This window comes from Antechinus flavipes, chromosome X (assembly GCF_016432865.1).
Source record: "Antechinus flavipes isolate AdamAnt ecotype Samford, QLD, Australia chromosome X, AdamAnt_v2, whole genome shotgun sequence".
Lineage (NCBI taxonomy): Eukaryota > Metazoa > Chordata > Mammalia > Dasyuromorphia > Dasyuridae > Antechinus > Antechinus flavipes.
The window spans coordinates 32,003,254-32,017,907 of NC_067404.1; the positions used below are offsets into that span (position 1 = coordinate 32,003,254).

At 41.1% G+C, this 14,654-nt stretch overlaps 1 protein-coding gene across 2 annotated transcripts in view; it reads right to left on the bottom strand.

The window, feature by feature from the left end:
• The window catches only part of MID2 (midline 2), a 98,743-nt gene that overhangs the window by 20,947 nt on the left and 63,142 nt on the right, over positions 1–14,654 (bottom strand). The gene's annotated exons all lie outside the window — the stretch shown is intronic.

Sequence of the window (14,654 nt, forward strand, 5' to 3'; positions counted from 1 at the left end):
GAAAAGAACATTAAAAGCCATCAGAATTCAGATTAAATGTCAAGGCAAATTTTGGTTCCAAAGGATTATTTATGAGTCACACTTTGCCTGTCTCAGGAGAAAGGTAATGAACTGTATGCATGGAACATCACATGTGACATGTCAGAGGTCATTGCTAAAATGGCTTATTTTAATTGGTTTTCTATAGTTCAAGAGACAATTCTGTGGGGAAGAGAGGTTCCTGGAAAGAGACAGTAGTATAAAAACAAAAGGCATCAATAAAAGAGGGAGGAAAAGAATTTGGTGTTCAAGGATTGGATTTGGATAACTAGATCATTACTTAAAATATACCAATAAAAAAATCTAACTATAATAGAAATAAAAATATAAAATAAACTATGAAAATGACAAGAGAAGGAATGTACCTAACAAGGATTGATAAGAATGTATTTTCTTTAAAAAAAAATATGTATTTTCTTGTAGCATTGCAAATCTAATCAAAAGAGTTATAAACTAAAAAGGAAGGGGAAGGAAGAAAACTAGCTGTACAATTTACTGAGAGAGATATCATGGAGAGAAAGTAGGGAAAAGATAAGTAGTAGAGACATCTGGGAGCTGAAAGGAGACAGAAGGCAAGATAGAAAGCAGTAAAAACTAATCAACCAACGCATGGCCTCAGAAGTCTATACACAAATGCACATTGTGCAGGTAACAAGTAGGAGGAACTCGAGAGCCAAAGGCAAGGCAGAAAATCTGAGTGCATTGGGATCAGTGACACTGGGTGAGATAAGAATTATGGCAGGAAACTGGGTCTGCATAAGAGACATTGGTAGACTAGAGCCTTGGGGTGAATCTAATAAGATAGTTAATATGGATAAGCATAAAGCCTTTTAACTTGGGTTCAAGAAATCAACTTTTCAGATCCAAGATGAGGGAGGCATGGTATAGGATCCAGAGTTCCCCAACCAAGGGATTTCAGAGCCTTCCCCCAACCAAGGGGCAACCCTCTACCAAAGGGGCAAATTGATACCAAAGAACGAGGCTGGATCTCCAGTATGATTATACAGTCCATTTAATTGTATGGATTACTTACAGGGAAGCACAGTCCAAGGGAGCTGCCAAATGATTCAGTGGATCCAGAGCCCTACCATGCAGTCTAAGGTGGTGGTCTATTTGGTAGATCCCCACAAAGCCCCCCAAAAAGTCCCATGGTGATTTTAGAAAGGAGACAAATAGAGGAGGAATTCTAGAACATCATGTGTACACTAGTGCAGTTTGTTTAATGTTTTGATTTACTGCTTGGGAACTGGGCTTGATTCCCAGGACCTGGGTGCAAGGCCAGTGCAGGTGGTAGATGTTCAGACACTCAAGGCCATGTGCTGGCTGGTTTGAGTACATTCCCAGGCACATACAAGGTTATTAGTTGAGTAAAGTATCCTCCTAATGGTTTTCAACCCCTTGTTATAGCTTTTGCCCCAAAAAGGATCCCACATACCACCCCTGAAGTTCTTGCTGTGGCTTTCCCCAATGAGGAGCCGGAGCCCACACACGGCTAAGCAGTGATTTGTTTTTAAAAAGCTCTCAAAGTTAATGCAGTCCTGAGCTAAGTTAAGAGAAGTCAGCCTTCCAGAGCTAAGAAGGCTTCACTCCAACTCTCACACCAGTAGTACCAGCAGCACTGTCCTATCACTACCACCATCACCGTCCCATCACTACCACCATCACTGTCCCATTAGTACTACCAGGGCTGCCACATCCCCACCCTTACTGCTACATCAGCAACATCAAAACCTAACTTCCAGTAGCACTGACATTGTTGCATCCACACCGATGACAACACCATGACGGTATTCACAGAACCACTGACACTGTCATATCACCATCACTAAGACTACCATTGCTCTCCCATTAATACAGCCGATACTGTCATAATAGACTACCTATCTGTACCATTAGCGTAGTCATAGCCCAGAGAGTCACAGATTTAAGAATTAGAAGCCATCCAGGAAGAAATCCCTCACTGACACATATGTGACACACGGTTGTCCACTCCTTCCAAGCAGAGGGAACCCATGGCTTCTCAAGAGAAGTCTATTTTTGGACAGCTCTCATCATTTTGAAATTTTTCTTGACATACCCCCCGTTTTTCTCTTTGTACCTTTCTGACTCTGCCATCTGGGGCCAGAGAGAATAAACCAGTCCCTCTTCCATAAGACATCCCTTCAGATACATAACTATCATGTCCCTCCAGGGTATTTTTTGGCCAATTATCTCATGTCACAAATTCAAGATCATCCTGGCCGCCTTCCTTTTGTCACTCTTCAGTTTAGCAATATTCTTCTTATATGGTGATGTTCAGAATTAAGCATAAATGTTGAGATGTGGTTTGATGACAGCAGAAGATAGTAGGCTAGCCCCTTTCTATTCCTAGAAGCTATTAGTCTTTGTGGCTGCCACATCACATTGCTACTTCATATTGAGCTTGCAGTCCACTCAAATCCCCAGTTTTAGAGCAACTGCTGCCTATCCATGCCTCATATACCTTACGTTTAACTGAGTTGATTTTTTGTACCCACAAGTTTTACGCCCTATTCAATTTCATCTGAGTAGATTCAGTCCAATTTTCTAGCTGTCCTGCTGTGATCCACCTTCAGTTCACAGCCCTCTCTCTGGATGCAGATGGCTCTCTCCGTCCCAAGTCTATTGGAATTAGCCTGAATCACCTCATTGTCGAAAAGAGCCACATCCATCACATAATCTTGTTGCTCTATACAATGTTCTCTTGGTTCTGCTCACTTCACTTAATATCAATCTCTCCAGGCATTTCTGAAATGATCCTGCTGATCATTTCTTACAGAACAATAACATTCCATTATGTAATGTCCAGGCTGGCTTTCTGGAGGTCCTCCGGATGGGCCTTGGTCTCAGCAGGAGAAAGGCCACGAGGATGGTCAGGAATAGAGTCTAGGGTCTTTATTCTGGCCCAGTCTTGATCTTTATGGAAGAGTGCAGGAGGCAGGAGAGCCACCAGGAAGATGGTCAAAAATACAATGAGTCCTTCTCAGCCCTTAAATACCCTATTACAATTACATCATTACAGCACACTGAGCATGTGTGAATTAGAGAGCCGTTACATCACCATGCTAAGTACTCAGTATATATGGGAACTAGAGAACCATTATATCACCGTGCTAAGTATTAAGTAGATGTGAACTAGAGAACCATGATCTCATCAATTCCACTGAGCTAACACCTCATTGTAAGTATCCTTGTTTCAAGTATACTTCTCCATAGTCCTGGCCCTCTATACTAATGCACCATCAACACCGAAGTTTCCCATCACAATGCTGCTAACTTTAGCACAGTGATTAATGACCAATTAATATCATAATACTAACTCCATTAACATTGCCACCACATCTCTACTACTCTTACCTCCACTGCTATCCCATTCCCAACATCACTGTCAAAATAGTATGATGACTACCATCATCTCTGTTCCAATAATTAATAATAGTAATTATTATTATAGCTAACATTTACATAGCTCTTACTATGTGTCAGGTACTAAGTGATTAACAATTACTTGATCCTCACAACAGCCCTGAAAGGTAGGGGTTCTTATTATCCTCCATTTAACAGGTGAAGAAACTGAGGCAAACAGAGATTAAGTTGAGTTGCCCAAGGTTACCCAGCTAGTAAGTGTCTGAGGGCAGATTTGAACTCCTGATTCTAGAGCCAGCACTTTAGCCACTATGGCATCACCTAGCTGCCCATCAGGATACCTCATCACTGTCACATCACCATTATTATCATAATAATGCTGTCATTACCATTGCCAACATCACGTTACTACTATCGTCACTGCCACATTATTGCTACCAGCAGCACCATCACAACACTACTACTACTACGCCATCCCCACCATCAATGCCATCATCTTGCATACACTGCCACCATCTCTACAATCAGAATCATCACTGAGCTACTACTGTCACATTTCTCTAATCGGCAACGTTACTGATACATAGCTGCTATTATCACTGTCGCAATGTCACCACAACCATTACTTTCATAATTCCGATTTTCCATAAACTTGAAAATATAGGTTGTCCTTTGTACTCAAGAGGACCAAAATGACATCGTGATGTGTCGGGGTCAATGTACTGTGTGGAAGAACTTGGAAGGCTCTACCACAGGTCAGGCACAAATAATCTTTTTGAACATTTGGAATGGAAAACTTGAAAATATAAATTACTTGGGAAAGAACTCCCTATTTGAATTAAAAAAAAAAAAACGGTGGGAAAACTAGAAAGCACTTTGGCAAAAAGGATCAAACAATGGCTTGCTGAGTTCCATTGTTTCTGATTCTCTCGTCTAGTCTGTCTCATTAATCTAATTTTCTATTTTTTTTAAAACCACTACAAAATGGTTTTGATGACAGCTGTTTTACAATATAGTTTGAGGTCTAGAAGTGCTACTCTCTCTTTATCCCTGACTCTTTTCATTATTTCCCTTGATATTCTAGATCTTTTGTTTCTCCAATGGAATATTTTATTATGTTATCCCTTTGATGGTTAGCATAGCATTAAAATTGTACGTTAGCTTTGGTCACACTGGAGTTTTTATTATATTGACGTGCTCCAGCTATGGTCACTGGATACTTCTCTAGCTATTTAAGTTGTTCTTTATGGAACACCTTGGAATGGAATCTCTACAAATCTTAAGTGTGTTTTGGTAAATTGACCTCCCTCCCCCCAAGATTTTATACATTTTGTAGTCATTTTCGGTTTTATTTACTTTTCTATTGTTGCCGCTTAAGATTTTGTTATTACCGTATGAAAATGCTGATGATTTCTGTGGGTTTATATTATAGCTTGCAACTCTGCTGAAGCCGTTAATTGTCTCAACGACTATATTTACTGATTCTCTTGGATTTTCTATCTAAACCAACATGTTGTCGGAAAATAGAATTAGTTATATCTTTTCCCTTATCTTTATATCTTTAATTTCTTTCTCTTGTCTTATTGACGGAATTTCTTGAATGAAATCAAATAAAAGTGGGGAGAGTAGGTATCCTTGATTTATTGCTTTCTTCACTGGGAAACTCCTATTATGTTGCCATTGTATATTATGTTTGGCTTTTTGCCTTTGTCTAAAGCCAAAATTTCATGTTATTTAAAGCCAATTTTAGGTTGTTAAAAGAAAACAAAAGATCCTTTATGTCTATATATTGCAGGGGCTTTTTTAATAGTACTTTATTTTTCCAAATACATGTAAAGATACTTTTCAATATTGATTTTTTCTTTTTGGCTGAGGCACTTGGGGCTAAGAAACTTGCCCAGGGTCACACAGCTAGGAAGTGTTAAGTGTCTAAGGCCAGATTTGAACTCGGATCCTCCTGACTTCAGGGCTGGTGCCCCCAAAATCCTATGCTTTGATCCATATTCAGTCTCCATAATTCTCTCTCTGGATGCAGATGGCATTTTCCATCAAGTTTTTCTTAAGCATACATGAGTGTTGTTCTTTTTCTGCAGCTAGTGAAATAACTGTAATTTTGGATGTCTTTTATTTTTCATATGATTAATTATATTGTTTCCCTAATGTTGAACTCTCCTAGCATTCCTGGTATAAATCCAATTGGGTGATAATTATTTCTTGGCTCTCATTCTCTTCCCAACCACTTGCAATCTGGCTTTCAGCCTCATCGATAAATAGAAGCTGTTCTTTTCAAGGTTATCAATGATTTTGTAATTGTTCAATCTAATGGCCTTTTCTCATCCCTCATTCTTCCCTGTGCAGCATTTGCCACTATTGACTATTCTCTTCTCGCAGATCCTCTCCTCCATGGGTTCTCATGACACTCTTCCATCTTGGTTCTTCTTCGGCTGGACTATCATCCATGTAACTGTGAGTGTGCCCTCTGTCGAGTACTATCTCTATCTACCTTCTGTCTAGCACTATCATCCCGTCCTTTTGTACACATCCTCTCTTTCGGTGATCGTATCAGCTCCCTTGAGCTCAATTATCATCCCTATAGGAGGATATAGGTATGTTTACATCTCTATCTGCTTATCATGTCTCTTCTTCATCCATCAATTTATCATTGAGCTGTTACACACACACACACACACACACACACACACACACACACACACACACATCTCCAGCACTAGTCTTTCTCCTGAATTACACTACAATCACAACTGTCTATCGAATATCTCAAATTGGATGACCTATTTAAGTATCTCAAATACAGATTTAACTTTTACTGTCAAGGGCATCTTCATCCTGCCAGTCATCCCTGTTCCAAACCTCGGGGTCATAGTCAACTCCTCATCTTCCTCACCCTGTTTATCTAAACAGTTACCAAATTTTGTCACTTCTTTCTCCATAACATCTTACGACTATTCCCTTCCCTCCCTTCACATAATTACCACCGAAGTTCAAGCCTGCATCATCAATTACATTTTTACATCAATTTTACATCAATTATATTTTTATACATCGATATTTTTTACATCAATTATATTTTTTTACTGAGGCAATTGGGGTTAAGTGACTTGCCCAGGGTCACACAGCTAGGATGGGTTAAGTGTCTGAGGCCAGATTTGAACTCAGGTCTTCCTGACTTCAGGGCTGGTGCTCTATCCCACTGCACCAACTAGCTGCCCCCATTGCCAGCAATATTGTAACAGCTTCTTGATTGTTCTATATGCTTATAGTTTATCATTTCTCCAATCCTTGCTCCATGTAGCTGCCTCAAAGTCCAAAGCCTGACCATCTCGCTCTCCTTCTTATGCTCCTCAGACTCTCTATTGGCTCTAGGATAAAATCCAAACTTCCTCACTTGGCATTAAAGTCAATCAAGTGAGCATTTCTGGAACTCCTACCATCTAGAAGAGACTATCCCAAAAACTGGGAATAAAAAGACAAAAATAATGCTGTTACTGCCTTTGAGGAATGGATATTCTAGCGGGGAAACAATGTGCGTAGATATAGGTCCATACAAAGCATGTACAGAAGGACCTCAGAGGAGAAGGCTGGAGTATCTGGAGAAAGCGGAGAATATTTCATGCAGAAGGTAGCTATGTCCTAAAGCAAGCCAGGGAGTCAAAGAAATGAATTGAGGAAGGAGAATATTTATGGAACTGGAGGCAGCTAGTGCAAAGGTATAGGGATGGTGTCCTATGTGTGAGGGAACGGCAAGAGGGCAAGTGTGGCTAGACTAAAAGATATGTGGGAAGGAATAATGTGTGAAAATGTTAGGTACATAGGAAGGAGCCAGGTTTTTAAGAGAGTTAAATGTCAAATTTTGTTGCCGTTTCATTTTTTTAGCCATATCTGACTCTTTGTGACCCCATTTGGTGTTTTCTTGGCAAAGATATTGTTTGCTATGTCTTTCTCCAGCTCATTTTACTGATGAGGAAATTGAGGTAGGCAGGGTAAAGTAACTTGCCCAGGGTCACACAGCTAGTAAGAGTCTGAGGTCAGATTTGAATCATGAAGATGAGTCCTCCTGATTCCAAGTCCAGTGCTTTATCCACTGGGCCACCTAGTTGCCCAAATGTCATCTAGAAATATTTATATTTGATCTTAGAAATAATAGTGAGTTACTGGATCTTTCTGAATATGACTGTGTATATATGTGTGTGACAGAGAGACAGAGGCAGAGACAAGAGGGGGAGGGAGGGAGGGAGAGAGGGAGAGAGAGAGAGAGAGAGAGAGAGAGAGAGAGAGAGAGAGAGAGAACGAGAATGAGAATATGAATGTGAAGAGAAAGGGGAAGATTAGAGGAGAGGGGAAGGAAGGAGGGAAGGAGAGAGAGAAAGAGAGATACAAAGATGGACAGAGACAAACAGAGAGATGTAGAGAGATATGGTAAATTCTGGGCTTTCAGAAAATTAATATGGCATCTGTGTGGAAGATGGAGTAGAAAAAAATCTTGAGGCAGGCAGCCTAACTATAAGGTTATTGTAACAGACTAAGTATGAGGTAGCTGGAGAGAAGAGAATGGAGAAGAAAGATATTAGTGAAATAGAAATGACAAGAGTTGACAACCTTTTGGATATGTTGGATGGATAAAGCACAGTGAGAAGTCAAGGATGACAAGGTGAAAAATTGAATAGAAAAATGGTAAAGTCCCTGACAGAAATAAAGAAGCTTGGAAGAATAGGTTTAATGGAGAGGGATCAAATTATGTCTTGGTATGTTGATTTGAGATGCCTATGATACGTCCAATTTGAAAAATCTAACTAATATAGGACTGATGCTTGAGAGACTGATCTGAATTAAAATCCTTCTTCTGATAATTACTAGCTGCATGACCCTGGGCAAGTCACTTCACCTCTGTCTGCCTCAGTTTTCTCATCTGTAAAATAGGGATAATACCACCTGCCTCCTTTGGTTGTTGTAAGGATTAAATGAAATAATCATCAGGCATTTAGCACAGTGCCTTGCACACAGTAAATGCTGTATAAATATTAGCTTTTATTTCTATTGATATGCATAGATAAATATGTGTATGTACATATATGCATCCATAGATAAGATGTATATATGTATATGTACGTGTGACTCATATAGCTAATGACTGAGCCCATGGGATTTGATGAGGTTATCAAATGAGAGAATGTTAAGAGAAGAGAACAGAGGGCCTCAGAGCCTCGGAGGTACACCTACAGTGAGGTGCTATGATCCAGATGACGAAGCAGCAAAAGATACCGAGGAAGAGTAGACAATCACGAGTCGAGTCAAGAAGGCAATGGCGGGCAACGTCATAAAAACTCGGACAAGAGAGAGTATAAGAGGGATCTCAACAATTAAATTCTGCGGAGAGGTCACCATAGCTGAGGGTTGAAAGGAAGCCATCAGATTTAGGCAATTAAGAGATCAGAAGTAACTTGGGACAGAGTAGTGTCAGTTCAGTGATGAAGTGATAAGCCAGATTACAAAGGGTTTAGAAGAGGCTGGAAGGAGGAGATATATATGGCATTTTCAAGCAATTTGGCTGAGAAGGGGAGTAGAGATGCTGGATAATAGTGGGGGGGAGGACAGACTCAATAGGCTTTTTTAAGGATAGAGGAAACTGCTGTGTTTGTAGTTAGCATGGATGCAACACTATGGGGGAAAGACGGTGTAATATTATGGGCAATCTGCTGGAGGGGATGGGATCAAAAGACACAAAAGTGGTTGATCATGGTAATCATGGTTGATCATGCCTCCTTTGTGAGAGACTGAAGTAAAGGAGGACATAATAGGGGATAAAATCAGAAGAGGGTAAGAAGAATATGAAGGCAGAAGGGGGAGTTAAAGAATTAATTTTCTCAGTAAAAATTTAGGTAAGGACCTCAACTGAGAGGGTGGGGAAAGGGGAGCCATGGGAAGCCTAAGGAGAGGAAACGTTTGAAAAAGTCACTGTGGGGAATAAAATAGATGATCCAGGCAAAATGCTCTATTTGCCACTAACTTCTTTTTTGTCTTCTGCCGTCATCCATGTCTCTGGTTATACTTTAGGAAGACATCACTTAATGGTCATTCCTCTTGTTATTTTGCTGTTGTTGCTAACCCCGTGGATGTCTTTTTTCTCTTTTTGTCCGGGAGTAAGTTATTTTATCACCTATGCCTTCCCCAGTCACGGTATTCATTTATCTTTCTTATATTTTTGTTGTCTGAGGTGTCTGCAAAGCAAATTGTCTGCCCAGGTATAGTTTTCTTCATATGTATACTGAAAATGCTTTTTCACTGAACAGTTCACAGGACATGTCACCTCACGTTGCTTCCTGGGCATCTTTGCTCTCTGAAACACATTATTCCATTTCCTTCTGTGGTTTCTGGTGGGTTTCAAATAGTCTTGTGTTGTTCTAATTTTTTTTCCTTCTTATTCAGAAAACGTTCCTCCGGATTGCTTGCAAAAATTGTTGTCTATCAATGAAAAGGTTAAAGTTCATGAAAGGTTAAAGTTAATGACTTGGAATTTCAGAGACTGTAGCACAGAATTGTTTTTCTGGAGGTGATCTGTGGATTCTTTCAATTAGCACTTTGTTTTTTTTCTGTTCAGAAGTTCTGGGCAGTTGTTCAGGCTTTTTGACTAGTCGTGTTCTTCTGGAATACCCATAACACTTAATTTGCCTCTGGGCTTGCTGTCTTCAAGATCAATATTTTTTCCTTGCATAGAGATTGTTTTCTTTTTATGTTACTGCTTTTTGCTTTTCTTCTTTCCAGTCTGCCCTTCTCCCCTGTGTATTCATGCACAATCATTTGTTCTCTTTTTTGTTTCTTTTGCGAGATTTGCCATCATGGATTCCAGTTTTTCTAATCTGCTGATAATTGCTGTGCAGGGAACAAATTCTGCTTTCAAAATTCTTGTCTTTTAAACTATTCAGTAGAATCCAGTTGTGGTTTCATGCCCTTTCAGGAGTCCACAGGGTCCTCTGCCTCATTCATTTTCCATTTTGGGGGGGGGGGGATTTATTCATGGATGTCTGGACTTCTTAAAATGATCTGAAGGCCATATTTCCTTCTGTTATTAATATCCCCCCTGTTCATTTTTCTGCTGGTACTCACACTCTTTAAATGAGTTTTCTTCATCTTGAGATCTCATAATTTTAATCTTTTCCTCTTATTTCCCCTTATTGCTCCCTTTCTGGCTCCTTCTTTGATGATGGCTTCCCTGAAGACTGAACCTCAAAAATGCCTCAGCCTTTTCTCACACTAGGCAACTCAGGCTTTTTAAAAGTTTATTCATTTATTTTTATTTTTTTAATTAAAGCATTTTCTTTTCTTTTTTATTAAAGCCTTTGATTTTCAAAACATATACATGGATAATTTTTCAATACCCGCAAAACCTTGTGTTCCAGATTTCCCCCTTCTTCCCCCCACCCCCTCTCCTAGATGGCAAGTAATCCAATATCTGTTAAACATGTTAAAAACATATGTATTAAATCCAATATATGTATATTTATTTATACAATTATCATGCTGCACAAGAAAAAATCAGATCAAAAAGGGAAAAATGAGAAAGAAAAAAAAAACAACAAAAAGAGTGAGATCAACACTCAGTTCCCATAGTCCTCTCTCTGGCTCTCTTCATCACAAGATCATTGGAACTGGCCTCAGTCATCTCATTGTTGAAGAGAGCCATGTCCATCGGAATTGATCATCATATCATCTTGGCGTTGCTGTGTACAATGATCTCCTGGTTCTGCTCATTTCACTCAGCATCAGTTCGTGTCTCTCCAAGCCTCTCTGTATTCATCCTGCTGATCGTTTCTTACAGAACAATAATATTCCATAACATTCATATACCACAATTTATCCAGCCATTCTCCAACTGATAGAAATTCACTCAGTTTCCAGCTCCTCACCACTACAAAAAGAGCTCCACAAACATTTTTGCACATGTGAGTCCCTTTCCCTCCTTTAAGATCTCTTTGGGATATAAGCCCAGTAGTAACGCTGCTGGGTCAAAGGGTGTGCACAGTTTGATAGCCCTTTGGGCATAGGCAATTCAGGCTTTACTGGCTTTAGTCTCTGTCCCAAGTGACTTCTAGGGAACCAGAATTAACTACATACAGTTGCTTGCCATTCCCCTTTGCTTCAGGCCTGGTGGAACCAAAAACATACTGCCAACTTGCTCCAGTTCCCTTGCTGAATACTGTTGCAGCATAGGGCCCTGCCGCACACTACAGCCACAGTAAGAGCAAGCTTTTGACTTTTGATTTTCCCAGGTACAAGGAAATGAAGGTGGAGGGAGGGCTGGGGGTGGTGGTAGAAGGAAGTGCCAAGTAAGCAAAGATTAGATGTCGCTTGTGTTCGTTCATCTGGTTGTTACCTAGTTAGGATTCTTAGTGTCTCCAACCACGTAGACAGCTGCAGTTCCTTTATCTCTTGCACATAATTCTTATTTTTGAAAGATCAGAGAGGCTATGAAAATTGGCAAAAATGTCTAGTCTTCCATCTCGTTGACCCACAAGTTACTGCCATTTGTCACATATGGCATAGATGTCGTTCTGTCTTTCGTGTCCATATTTTCATGACACATGCCAGGAATATATTTCATCCACACCCCCGTTTCTGAATTGGCCATTTCATTGAAGGCTCAGCTCAAGCACCACTTCTTGTTTTATTATTATAGCTTTTTATTTATAAGATGTATGCATGGGTAATTTTTCAGCATTGACCCTTGCAAAACCTTCTGTTCCAACTTTTCCCCTCTCGAGCACCACTTCTAACATGACGTTCTTACTGATCTTAGACGGCTTCCCCACTCCAAAAGCTAATTTTACAAGTTATATATTTTGTATTAACGTATCTGTATTTTCTACCAACAGACTACAAGTGCCATGAAGGCAGAGACGCATTTGGTTAGGTCTTTTTTTTATACCGAACACCCAGTACAGTACCCGGCATACAAAAAGAGCTCAATAAATGCTTGCTGAATTGATTTATTTGAAATGGAGAGAAAATGGAGCAGAGGGAATAGTTAGAATGCTATGGCCCAAATTCTGGTATGACAGGACAAGGGCCTGGAGAGGTGCACACACTCAAACCCTTTTCCATGAGACAGACATAAACATTGCAGGGTTCAGTTTCCCTGGGCTGGGGAGCAGAGGAAAGGCAGATGGTGTTGGATGAGAGAGACCTCCAGTGACTCACAGGGCTCACCACCGGGGAACAAGGAGCAGCACTGTTATTTGTGTAGTTACAAGCAACTGGGAACAAGGAACGGCACTGTTACCCGCTCTCAGTGGATTTGGTGAGATGCCCAGGTGGCAGCTGCTAACAGACATGTCTGAATGGGATCAAACAGCTTACAAACTGGCCTCTTTTCACAAGATCAGACATCTGCTTCAAGAGAACCATAGAGACCCCACCTTTCCCTGATTTTTGGAGTTTGTAGGAATGATACCTGGTCATTTTCTTTCAGGGTGCGCTCTGCTTGGCCTGGGAGGACATTGGCAGCAAGTGACAACTGCACCATGAGCAGCATCAACAACGGTCACAGCATCACCGTAACAATTACATCCCTAGCACCCTCACCCCCACTACAATGCTCTCAATGTCTCCACCATCAGCATTGCCATCATAACGCTACAGTTAATGTCCCATCACCACTGAGACGAGGCTCTCAACAATACCACCACTGTTTTCACGTAAGCACCATCATTATTGCCACATCCCCATCGACATCCTGATTAGTTTAGGACCACCATTGTTGTCACATAATTATGAGGCTATCAAGAGAAACAACATCAATTTGACACCAGAACCACCAAAACCATGATCACCGTCACTACTGTTCAGGTCACATCATCGCCTGCATGACTGCCATATCACCACTGCCACGTGGCATCAGAATTACCAGACCTACCACATCAGCATGACCGTCACTCCAGAGACATCAAGGGGAACACAATTCCCACAACACTAGCACCAATCCTTATCACAGCAACACTACTGTTACTATCCCGTCACTACCACTGATGCTATTAACCCTAGTGCATCAGCACCATCATCACTGTCCCATCAGAACCACCTTCCCTGTTACATTAGCACAATGATCATTGACGTGGCTGCCATCACTATGCAACATCAGAAGCTCAAAACTGTCACCACGGCCACTGTTGTTCCCGTCACATCACTACCACCATGACTACCACAACACACTGCCATGGGGCACCACAATTACCAGAACTAACACATCGGCCCCACCGTCACTGTCAATGGCACCACCATCCCTGTCACAGAGACCCCACCATCACTGTGCCATCATCACCACCACCGTCACCGTTGTCATATCCAAACCACCATCACTGTTATACGAACACATCCATTGATGGCATGACTGCCACCTCACCATCATCATGTGTCATTGGCTGCCATGTTACCATCACCAGTGCAGTCACATCCCCAGGACTTTCACTGTCAAATCAGCATGTGCCCCATCGTTGCTGTCACATCACCACCATCATCCCTCTTTCACCAGGACATGAACATCTCGAGGGCAGAAGTGATATTATTTTATTATTTTTCATCCCTAGGGCAATGGCTGGCACATAAAAGACATTTAAGAAATGCTTGCTGAGTTGATTTGAAGTGGCCAGAAACTGGAAACAGAATAGTTTGGGTGCCCCCGTATTAATTCTGGTAAAGTGGAGCAAGGATCTCACACTCGATACCATGCTTCATTACAACAAACACTGGAGGGCTCTGTTTTCTAGGCCGGTTCCCTAAGTAGGCACAGCTCTGGGTACAAGCTTATGCCAGGATAAAGGGCTGAAATCAAAGACTGTGACTTGGGTTGTCTAGTCTGGTTGCCTTCATGCAAAGTTTGGTGAATAAGAAGAGAACTGCCCCCTTTACCGCTGTGGCTCAGCTGGAGAATCAGTTGCTGATTTCTCCTGGTTTTGCCACTAACTTATGATTAAACAAGCCGCTCTGGTCTTTTTGAGCATTGGGCCCTGGAATCAGTGCTCATGTTTCTCTGGTGTTTCACAGTACTTCTGGGGGGCAGAAAATGGAAATGCCATCCCCTTTGTTTGACACATGAGGGAAGTGAAGGCCAGAGAGGTCCGGCATGCTCCAAAGCACAGTTGGTAAAAGCCATTGTCTTCTGCCATGTTACCCCAAGTAAAAGGTCCGTGCGTCATTAGAATTACTGTGGGAATTCGATG